Below are 12,555 nucleotides of genomic sequence, written 5' to 3'. Positions count from 1 at the left end.
GAAACATAAGTACACAGAAAGTTAAAAATAATGAGTGTACAGCAGTCACACAGAAGAAAAAGCAAACAATGGTAAAAGTAATCCAGCATCAAAAGCTTTTTTTTTTTTTTTTTATTCTGGAAATGAACATATTTCAAATCAAGACTTTTCCCTCCTTAAAAAAAAAAAAAAAAGTTTAGGGCTCTATCTGAAAGGCAATCTTTTAAGAAAGTAAAACTGGGTTAATCCTTACAGACATTAAACTATTTGCTGATCTGACACAGATACAGAAACAACAACTTTATTCCTGAACTGTATCTACAGAGAGTTAATGCCACATTTGTCTTTAATTTCAGATGAAGAAGAAAATTCTCAGGCTTTATAATAATAGATTCTCTGACCCATATCATACACCTGTCTAGGTTTCTCTCCATAGCAATGTTAATGTTGATTTCTCATCCCTGCTATATGTTACACAGTTGAGATGCTATACAAAATGGATGTCATGGAATATGAAGTACAAGCACTTACTGAATGAACTTAAAGACCTCTTTTTCATAAATCACTGTTTATTCCCACTGCACTAACTTTAATTTAGATCTTAGCAGTTAAAGCTGTGAAGTAATTTCACGGATCTTTACAAAGCAGTCAGGGTGTCAACTGGCTGGTTAACTGCAACAGGACAAAGAACTTTATTTGTGTACTGTCTAGCACATGATGTTGCAGAAATTCATACAGTGTAAAATTTATTTATGGGAAGTGTTAAAAAATTGATAAGAACAACAAAGATAGTGTAAATGAAAAGCTAGCATGAAAAACTGGCCGTGCTATTTTACATTACATTTTACATTATCTGCAAAGATTGAAGTCAAGGGTAAGAAGGTATGGAAAAGGATTTCAGATTGCATTGGTAGTTTTCCTTTGGAGAAAAATAAATAAATAAATAAATAAATAAATAAATAAATAAATAGGCAAAGCCTGTCTTTAAGAAAACCCTTAGAATGAGCTACACATTGAACTCTGATAAAACCTTGTGCAACCTCCATGAAAGCCCACAGCATTAAAGCATTTCTTAAGGTCTAAATCAAAGAAATGTGTCTCTTTTGAAAATAAGTAGTATCATGGGAAGGAGCGAGGATGAAGGAGGAGTAGATCAGGCTGAAATAACTGCAAAAACAATCTCTATATGGTCTTGGAAAGCCTAAACTGGAGAAGAGCTGAGCAAAGAAAAATAAATAAATAAATACATCTGGTTACAAGCTGACATGTCTCCTATGATTTTAACTCATGTGCTTAAATGAAAGCTGCTGTTCCAGAGAAGACGCCAGGGAGGCAGAAGCTCACTTTATGTCCTCTGCAAAGACTCAAGCAGCACTCTGACCCCCTGCTTCCCTTCCCTTCCTTACTGCTGCCACTGGACATTTTCTATTTTCTCTAGAGAAACTTCATGGGGAGCAGGATCAGGCCTTACGCTGTCACTGAACTTAGGGGAGTACCGAGCATATCAGCGCTACACTAATATGCTGCATAGCTAAGTGCTGCAAGTATACCATGTTTCTATGAGTCACACACACACACAAAGATAAAAAAGTAAAAAAAAGTTTTTCCACCATCCTGATCCTGGCCATGAAGTTAACTGCTCTTCTGACACATCCATATCTGAAAATATAATAGCACTATCAATACTTCTATCTGCATTCTCATATAGGTACAGAGAGCCATTAAAGCAACAATCACTCGTAAGAAACGGGTGGAGGTTTGTGAATCTGAAAGTCTTTTGGCTGGACGGAATATGCCTTCTTCCACACTGGCCAGCAAAGACTGGGAACCATTCTGCCAAAAGGCCAGGCATACCTGGGTTGTTTTCCTGCTATCCTACCAAGTTGAAAGAAAAAAAAAGTAACAAAAATAAAAAGGAACTCTTACACATCTGTTTCTGTTACTGTGCTCCAGAGGAATCCCTTCATCGTCATCTTGCCAAAGAAAGAACCAGTTACCTTTATTTGACCCTAAACAGAAAAACACACATCTTCCCCTTTTTATTTTACATTTTTAAAGGAAAGAATATCAATGATTTTTTTTTTTTTAAATGTGGGCCATGCCAAGAAGCAAAAGGATGGCTCACTTGATTCCCAGATGGAGAATCCTTCCAGAAAACTAGTTCCCTGTCGAGAGCAGAAGGAAGAGGAATGCATACATTTTAAACTGACCTGATTTTTTTAACAGGCTTATGACTCCCTGTTTTTGAGGGTACTTCACACGACTTGCCTGCTACATCCGAACAAGCATCTTTCTACCTATTCCTCTTTCTAGTTTTACCCTTGCAAACTTGGGTATGCATCTCTAAAAACTTGCATCATAATTAGCTCAGCCATGGTATCTTCTTTACAGAGGCAGCTACAAGACAAAGCTCCTCAAAAATAGTAAGTGCAGCAGACAGCTGGTGTAACTCACCTAAGCCTTACTACCACCAAGTATGTAATTCCTGCAGGACTAAGAATCCCTTCACAGGAGCCCGTCACCTCCCAGAGGGTTCTAATATTTCATGCTAAATGTGCCACGAATGTGCCATTAATAGCCTGTTTAAGAGAGATCAGTTTGAGCAATCATCTAAATCTAGGTCTTGTTTAAAGGGAAACACTTTTTTTTTTTTTTTTTTTTTTTTTTTTGTTCTAAGCAGCATATTTCTTGATTTCTCAGGGGAGCCAGCCCTGCAGCTTCTCTTTTTCTTGCATTTCAGTACATCAGTCAACCTTCCACCAGTCAGCTTCCCACATCTCAAACACTGTTCTCAAACTGGGAAGTCTTAGGAGACAAAGCAAAGCAACTAGTTATTCTCATGGTATTCAGTCGGGAAAAAATAATGCAAAGCACTAAGTAAATAATACAAAGCACTCTGATATGTGCTGCCAGAGGTTGCAAAGGGACCTGACTGGAGGGAGAAAGTGTGAAGCCATAGGTGTAGACTCTTCTGGATGCACATATACTCAACTTGCCAGGTTTCCGTTTCCAAAACCCTGGAGGATTCCAAAGAGCTATGTAAAGATTTTTTTTTTTTCCCCCTGCAAAAGAGCTGCAAGTTACGTATCATAAAATTGCAGGCACAAATTTACATATACTGAGAGTCAATACTGTATCCATACATCAAGCCTATCAAGACTAAGAGCAAATCACCTGGGTGCTGAAATGTCGACTAATGCCATCATCTGACTGGGCTTTGTAAAGGAAGCTACCTTTTTCTTTTCTTTCTTTATTATTTTTTTTTATTATTATTTTTTCACTTCTTTAATTTGAAACAAGATAAGCGTGGACTAAAGATTTCTGACAGGCCACAAACAGCTGACCAAATCACATTTAACGTGACAGAAAACTCTAGATTTCCTAAAATATTACTTTTGTCCTAAAAGGAGAGAACTTCATGCTTTTACTTCTGAATGGCTATCAACTTGAGCCCAATAGAACAAATTGGAACCACATTGAAGTCTACTTTTCCTGCTTGCTTTATAGCTTCACCATGCTTTATGCATATTACATGTTCTCTCTTTCTCTCTCAGCATTTGGTCTCTTTTTCCTTCTGGCATTCTGTAATCCTGCCAACCAACGAGCTTTGCTTTTAATAAGTAGATCTGCCAACTTAAACACCAGTCTCCTAAGGCAATCAAATAATGAAACACACATGTATGTACTTGCACGTAATCTGTCAAATACCTCTATAGCCCACTACAAACGATTTTTGCAATACAGGGTTTTCATAGGAGCATGCTTTCATATACCCTTGGTTTTCAAAGATCAAATGGAGTGGTTCTTCACAGTCCTGTGTCTTGTTTGTACATACAAATGTAATGGCCTGCAGATTACATATCACTATCCACAAGGCACACGAGATATGAAAAAAGTAAGAATAAAGGATGTGCAGGCAACTTCCTATGAAATATGCGTATTTTCAATTTTTTCATCTTGGTATAGAGGTCTTGTACAACATATCACAGATTCCTCCACAGCAGAACACTCTTTCCATGTCTTTTGTGTGTCTGGTGAATTAATGAACAACCAGTCAAGAATATGTTACCTACCTCCCGAATTGCTCATTTATCATCTGCATTGACACTCTCTTAATTTCCACCTTCTAAACTAGTATTTCCCCAAGAGAAATCTAATATATGTTGCTAGTAATAGAGTTATCCAGGAAAAAAACTTTGTCACACTGGGATGAAGTTGCATTGCCATGCTTCTTTATTAAATAAGGCCGCAGTTTACAGCATGGCAGAATAACGAAGTTAGCAAAAATATCTTTCAAGTATTCAAGTTATTGACTCGTATTAGAAAAGTAGTATTAGCTTTCAAGTACTATAATTTCCCATACAACTCTTGGCATAATTTGGAAAAATTCCTACATTGTTTCCATTAATCACAACTACAATACAATGAAAAAAAGCAAAACTACTGGACATACATCATAAAAATGTAAAGCAAAAGGTATTTAAAATGTGCAAGGCTCTAATGTACATATTTCAGTTACAAAACATGCTCTACATTTACAGTGAAGTGCTGAGAATTTGAAACTTGAAATTCTCAGAATCAGGAAAAAATTGAGATACCACTAAATGTCACCACATCTGTTCAGTGTGAGCGCTCACATTCTAGTAATTTTTTTTGCTTTTGATGCTTATGCTTGGATTCCACCTGGTGAAGCTGGATGATGCAGGGAGAGGTATGCCAGTAAAATTTGATTGCTCTGAAGAAATCCTCTCAGACTCCCAGTACTCGGCAGCTGAAGCCAGCAGTGGAGCGAGTACATGGTACTTGTTCCTTTTGACAAATGAAGCCTTACACTATCAAACCTAAAACAGTTCTGGTTCTTGGTATAAGTTACCTTAATGAACATTTAACCTAAATTTTATTTGAGTTCTGTCCCCAGAATCAGCTTCTTGCAATGACTCCCTATTATGAGAAGACTACACTTAAAACCTTAAAATATCTTAAAACGGTAGTTATTTATTCCTCCTTATTTTTGGGCTGCCTTATTCCTCACAGGAATTATGATGCTACTTTTACTCACAACAGTGTCTTGAAGGTGACTTAGTATCTGTGAAGCTCTGTGAAGGTATTATCAGCACACGAGGCAATGAAGAAATCTGTATCTAGAGAGGAGAATACTGTGAAGAAAAGGGGGCTTAAGACCACAAACTAACAACCAGAATGAAGCAATTCTCTTCCAGTGAAGACCTCTAAAATGAGCAGAGCAAGCATGAGAGGGAAAAGGGATCAAGGAGATATGCAATTAAAAACTGTATCAGACTTCACACACTCTAATGAGCTGTAATTACAAGTTTTAAATGCATAGTTCTGCAATCTTAATGATCTCCTCATACAGTGTGCAATTCACTGTATACATGCACATGCACCACGGTAATAAAACTCCGAATTTATTTTAAATGTAAGAATTTGTTACAATAACAGGATATCGAATTAAAAATGTCACCATACCATTTTCTTGCTTTTAAGAAACCCTCATTACTGTCACACTAGTTACCCAAACAAGCAGCCCTGAGAAAAAAATAGCCTTGCCAAAGCAGCATGGAACAAATTTTTCACTTGTATTAGGGAAGATGACTGAATATAACGGAAGAAGATAGCTGGGTGAAAAAAATCTCTACATTGTCATCACCAAATACTACTAAGTGTCCATCCCCTGTCCTCCCTCCAAATTAAGACATTTTTACTACTAAATTTGCAACTCTTTTTATAATGGACATACAAAGAGTATGTCCATACAAAGAGTATGTCCATTATAAAAAGTAAATATCTAAACTAATATCACCTCTATTAAGTATGCACTAAAGGGAAGAGTCTGGACACGTTAGGAGCATGCTTAAAATTATCTAGAAATTACAAGCTTGATGCAGGAACTACTAGTGAAATTCAATGCCCTGTGTTAGTAGAGGAGCTCAGACAAGATGATCATAGTAGTGTTTCGGTTCCATCTCTTCAAAATCCATGAAAGTACAGTCAGAGAATGTCCTTCTTTACAGCAGTACTCACTGTGTAGTATTGCATGCACGTTCATATTATATGCAATTTGGTATACTGAAAAAAGAGAATTTCTGCAGAACAGAGCTAGCATAATTATAGCAATTGTACTCCAAACCCTAAAGGCAATGGGAATTTTGTCCAAGAGAAATGAGAGAAAGAACTGTGGGATTTGTCCCACTGCTACTAAATCCTGACTGTAGGTCTGACCCTCTGCCTTCTGAAGTCAAAATTGGTTTTGCCACCAATTTAAAGGAAAGCAAAGTAGGAGCCTGCTGCTTCTTGTAAGAACAAGTCTTTTAAGTAAATAAAAAAATATAATATTTACAAGAACAGCAGTACTTTAAAATAATCTCATTTTTAGTTTGCATCCAAAGGGATTTTGAATAAAACTCTTTAATACTCTGCTTAGAAGAGAACAGCTCTCATTAACAAGCATGGGCATGTTACATCTAAACTACCAGACAATCTACCACAGCATTTGATTGACTGGGTGTTTAGATCAGACAGACAATGAACAGAAAAAAAATAAAAAAACATTCTCATCTTATTGGTGTGTTCTTTCTGTGTCATAATAAAACCCTAGATATTTGTCTTAGAGGAAACATCTGGAGAAGAAGCACAACAGTTGGTAACTGTCTTCCCCTTTTTTGCTGAACTGCACATGCAACTCAATGTCCTGTGTCTTAAGTCACTGGGGGGAAGCACCCCAACGTGCTACCCTTTTCAGTGCAAGTTTTAGTATCAGGGACAGAAGGGACTTTTCACTAGCTCTAGGAGACTAGTACAGTCCCAAGCAGTGGTCAGTTATGTACAACAGATGAGTGCCAAATGTTCCTCTATTGGACAGTCAGAATCCTCCCAGAAGCCAGAGTACAGCTGAAAGAAGCAGGACTTCATGCTAGGTGCCCTGTAATAAACACTGTTAAAAGTCGTGACTTACTATAAGAAAGCAAAACAAACAAACAAAAAAGTGTCCTGATACTAATGGGATTGTGAAAATCTCTAATTTTACATATAAGACTGCAGCTTAGACAGGCTAACAAAAGGGTCTTGGAGTTTTCAGCACTAAGTCTGAACCCAAGAGGAAGTTAGAAAAGCATGAAAGTGGTGGGGAATGCACATTGATCTTTCAACCAACGGTAATAAATTATAAATTCAGCAAAGCAAAGAGAATTCATACCTCTGTGCCCTTGAGGACCCCTAACTAAGTGAACAGAGGTCCTTTATCCCCAGATATTTGATATGAAAGTTTTGCTACTGACTGTTTTGAATATGACTTCCTTAACACTTTCTCTATTGAACAGGCCAGACTGTGGGGACCTTTGTTCTCAGAACTGGCTTACGCTGGAACAAAAGGCCTCCCTAAATCTTTCTTTCCATAAGAAAATTGCTTATGTAGGCTAACGAGCAACTATGTTATTCTGGCTTTGGAACAACTGAATAGATTTGGACTGGCAAGAATATAGTCTACATTATACTCAAACATCTGTACAGATTCAACTCCAAAGTACCCAAGATAACTCATTTCAAAATGTCAAGGGATGACTTTTTCTGATGTTTCTTTTAGGGGAAAGAGTATATTGCAAATAATGCAATAAATGTGAAACAAAGAATGAAAGACTGCGTTACAGTCAGAGGCACAGAGCAACCAAATCCGAAGCCAAGAACTTGATGTTTCCGTGGAGCTCCCAAATGGCACCAGCCCATCACAGAAGAGCTATATATCACCCACACACGGACAGCTCTGGGACCTGTGCTTCACGGAGCCAGGAGACCATGGGAGCAGAGCACACCTCACTGCATCCCACCCATATCCTGAGGGCTTGCAGCTCTTTGCAGACCAAGGCAGGTTAGAGACTCCTCAGGCATACACCATCAAGTAGGAGGAAAGCAGGAAATCACAGAAGGCTTTGCAATTGCCTCTGTGAGTCCTCACCTGCACCAAGCAGCTGTATCACGGTGAGGAAACAATTCGTGGCTACATCTGCAAGCAAAACAGACATTTTCACTTCTCCATTTAAATGCAGCACATTAAAAATTAAGAATTAGCAACAGAGGACTTGAATGTGTCATCATGGTGTTACACACCATGTGAAAGTAGGAAAAGGACTGCAAATCTTTGCCCTTAACTGCTTATTTCTGGAATGTTTCTGGGTAGAAGGATAATGAAACCAGACACAGCTGTGCAACCTTATCTATCACTGTGTATAATTAGTGGTTTCTTTCATTAATTCCCTAATTAAAGTGCTTTGGTCTACCTCCAGCCAAAAGCAGCTCAGGAAGAGAGGCTTGGAAATGAAATAGTAACTTCACAAACTAAAAGGCCTGCCCTTGACACAGACTTTGAGAGGAAGGCATAATACTCTTTGAAACATGGGTCTATCCTGTTTGATACTATTTAGATGTCCTTCACCAAGACTAATCCTCCATGCTCATCAGTCCCCTACAAAATGTTGTCCAAGTGGGATGAGGAGATCGAGGATGAAATCAGTGACAGCACTCTCTTGTACCCTAGCAAATAAATTTCACTGTTATATTTGTAAACAAGACATAAAGAACTCATACAGCCATGCCTCCTGGGAGGTATGTTTCCTCCTTGGACTACAGAGATCACTTTGCACTATACTACCTCCTTTCCCATCTAGCACAGGAGTGCTGGATCGTGCTGCATCAGATGTATTCAGTCCTACAGGAGAGAAGGAGCAAGGAAGAGGCTCATGAACTACATCAATCTAATGTGCTCAACTGAAATATCTGGCTATCCGGCAGTACCTTTACATTTTTGAGTATGCATGTTTTTTTTAGAAGGAAACATCAAACGGTAGGAAGGGTTAAATGCACATCTGGTCTTCCAGAATAGAGTAACACAATTCAAAAAAAAAGTATCAGTCTAGTTTAAGCCTTGCTCCTCTGTTGCCCAGAGCTGAATGGCACAGAACAGAACTATCTGCCTTCCTTCAGCAGGTCTGCCTGCTACAGGAACGTCTTCCCCTCCTGGACACTACTGAGTGACCTGCCAGCATGGATGGAAACCTGCATGTTTAGACCTAAAATGGGTAGATCTCCCTTCTTGTCCTCGATATCCATGGTCTCTACTGAAAAAGCAACCTCAGACATCAGCCTCTGGGAAATGCTCTAGCCCAGCAAATGATGCCAAGCACATATGAATGCATCCAGTGAATTATACAAGCAAATTGTTCGACTGCTAGCTGAACTGTTAAAGACCTTTTCCACCTTTCATGCCATAGCATGCCACAGTAGTTTTGAAGTACAAGATAGTCCTAAGAGATATTCTGAAGAGTACAAACCATACGCAATCACATCTTCCCCTAGCGCATGGTAGTTGCATGCTTTGGAAACACTGTCCTAGGGACTTTTGATTTTGGATCTTTATTATCTAATAAGGTATCAGCCTAAATATCATTTTCACATGTTGTCTTAAATGTAAACTATGCAATCCTTTTAAAAAATAGAAAATAAATAAAGAATACTGTTTGAATGCTGCTCTCCTAGACTGTTGCATACAGCATTCAATTAAGACTGAACAAAAAGCAGTGAACTTAGTACAGAAATTTATACCAGCAAACGCTTTACCAAGAGACTCCAGGCAATGTTAAAGAATGTGAAAATTTCTGTAGCAAAGTGCAAAAAAGAAACACATACCTAACAAGAAAGCAAAACAAAATAAAAACAAAAATAAATATTGTCACTGATGAAAATAAAAAGTAGGATTGTTTTTAGACATATACTTTGCTAAAAGCATGAACAGAAGTTATTAAGTTTTAACCACAGTTATTGCTTCAAAAAAAACAAAAAACAATTTTCTCTTTAAGTTCTCTTAAGTACTTAAGAGTCTCACCAAATTATTCTCAGGACTTAAAATCCTTCTCCAGTTGAATTCCTTTTTAAAATCCTGTAATTCCCCTCATCATTCTTAGCTATTAAAATAAACCAGTTCTTTGTATGGTAGCCTTCAGATTGATTTCACGGATGTTCATCATGGAAAGTAGCCTTGGAGCAAGACACAGATGTGAAATAGTGCACAGCCAGCTGTAGTTACAACACCTGTGTTCTTTCACACAAGAAAATCTGGATGTGTATATGGCATCACACAACTATTTAAGTGGGCATGGCTGTTTGCTCAGGGTGCAGAATGATCCATTCTTGGCAAATATATAGCAGCATGTGTTGCTGAAACTTACAAACTGATATTATCATATGCAAACCTAAGTAAGAACTATTTCCTAAGCAGTGGTGTTTTTTTTTCAGATGTTCCTGGATCACAGCTAAAAGAACAGATTGAGATAATTCCAGTTGAGAGGAGTAGGCTACTTCACCTTTGCCTTGTTTTGTATCTTGCCCCAGGAAGATTCATGTCATCGAGAGGTATTAAAATACTCAATCTGTATTATAGAAGGTAAAAAATTCCAGCAGAATCACTCAGCAAGACGCCCCTTTTGTAACTATAGAAAGGTGTATCAAAATGAGTGCAATAAAAAACAGATGAATTTCTTATAGCAACAAAAGAGTACTGTATTGCTCCCAGTTTCTTAAAATATGTGAGGAAAGGCAGTATTTTTAAAGTAATTGATACAGCTGGGGAGAAAAAAAAAAAAAAAAAAAAAAAAGACATTTCAGCCAAACAAGCCTATTCAGATCTGAAGTCATCCCCGAGGAACATGAGGAGCTTCTGTGTGCCCCAAGTAATATAATTTTTCTCCAGAAGTAGCAATTGGTAAGTAAAATAAAACATTTTTTTTCCCACACAACATGGAAGACAGTGGTTGTGAAGCTCCTTCCTTCCTCTTGCTTCCTTCCTCCTCTACCAGCAGGTGGGGCCAAGCATCAACCATGAACTTGCCCAGGTCTCAATGTGAACACTAACTAGCGTTTTTAAGTCCAGCTCTGGGCTCACTGTGGTGCTCACAAAAACTATTTTGTTTACTATCACCCTGCTCTTACCACTAAGAAAAAAAAAAAAAAAAAAAAAAAAAAAAGCTTTGTCTCAGTTCAATACAGCTTGCAAAATATTTGTTTTCATTAGTGGTAAAACCAGGTGGCGAGAGCTCTGTTTTCAGAGATGCACCAATCTAGCAGTTTGAAATTTGCCTCATATACTGAGAAACGTGACCACAAAGAAGCTGCTGAATTTTTTTGGAAGGAACTTGCTCCATTTCTCACTGCAAGTGGAAAATCAACAGGCTTTGAAAGTTTGTGACCGTAGGGCATTCCGATGACTGCAGCCAAACAAAGGCTTGCTCTCTAACTGGGCTTTTTAGGCTGAGTCCAAGGGCTCTGGATTGAGTGGCAAATACATTTACCAAACGAGATAGTGACTCATCACTTCACCCCATAATTTCCTTTTTCCATGTGCCTGAATCAGAAGAGATGACTCTTCTCTTCCCAGCTGAGGCTCCAGGTTCGCTGCGCTCCACTTACTATTGTCCCCCTACTTTACAAATGTAAATAATTTTCAGAAATTCAATCTCTCTGCTGGCTCTATAGCAAAATTAAATGCAGAAACAAATTCTACAGCATGTTCAATTCAACTGTGCACAAACGGTTTTCTGCTCTCTGTCAGTTTGGATCCTTGTCAGACATTGCATAACCCGGTCTTTGAAAGAAAGAGTTTCCAAATGTTCTGTCATTATCTTTGTCTAAGTCACTGATCAGTATCTGTTCAAGGAGAAAAGTAAGGAGGGCTGCTGGTTTTTTGTTTGTTTGTTTGTTTTAAATTTATGGTATAGTTTCATCATAAGGAGGAAGAGCTTCTGATTATTTTTAGGCTCTAAAACAGCTCAAATGGTATGAAGTGTCAGCAAACACAACCCTTTTAAGTTACACAGGAAGTCACAGGAAGCTCCAAAACATCAAAATAGAAAAACTTCACATGAAGCTCTCTTTAGCCTTCTGCAAACTGGCCTTCATTTAAAAGTGAGAATTGAACATTCCAAGTGAAACCTGAAAGTATTTAGGTCAATTAATCAAAGCTTTATACACCAAAGTCTGTTTAAAATCAGCTTTCAGAAATGTGGTAGAGAAGCAACACTAAGAAACAAAGTACACAGCCATATCAGCCTGAATAAAAGTTCAGAAAACTCAGCTGGACTCGGAACAAATTATGCATTTTTTGTTTTCAAAAGTTGTTCTGTGAAATGGGGCTAAGTAAGAAAAATCAGCCCTATGGAGCTGCAATGTAAAAAAAAAAAAAAAAAAAAAAAAAAAAAAAAGGGAAAGAAAAGAACCTCAAGACAAAAAGAAGAATTTGTCGTATCAAGTCTCAGTCATATCAACTTCAGGGGCTCTGGAGGAGGGTGTGAAGGCGACCCTGTGCTGGGTTTCCACACTTGAAGTGCTTTGACCCCTCCCAGTGGCAGCCATTCACCCTGCCTTGGTGGGAGATGGAGCCAGGGAGAAAATCGAGAGCCTCACACCAACCACACAAATTAAGTCTGCCTTTTGGTAGCTCTGACCCGCACCAAGCCTAAAACTGAAAGGTGCTAGAGACTTCCTGGGCCCCCTTATTTTCATATCTTTTCAGAT

The 12,555-nt window shown here is 38.2% G+C and overlaps 1 protein-coding gene across 1 annotated transcript in view; it reads right to left on the bottom strand.

Moving 5' to 3' along the window:
• The window catches only part of PIK3R1 (phosphoinositide-3-kinase regulatory subunit 1), a 58,975-nt gene that overhangs the window by 37,583 nt on the left and 8,837 nt on the right, over positions 1-12,555 (bottom strand). The gene's annotated exons all lie outside the window — the stretch shown is intronic.

Source organism: Netta rufina (genome assembly GCF_964035555.1).
Source record: "Netta rufina genome assembly, chromosome: Z".
Lineage (NCBI taxonomy): Eukaryota > Metazoa > Chordata > Aves > Anseriformes > Anatidae > Netta > Netta rufina.
Note: the sequence above shows the minus strand (reverse complement) of the source record. Positions and strands in the feature narration are given on the sequence as shown.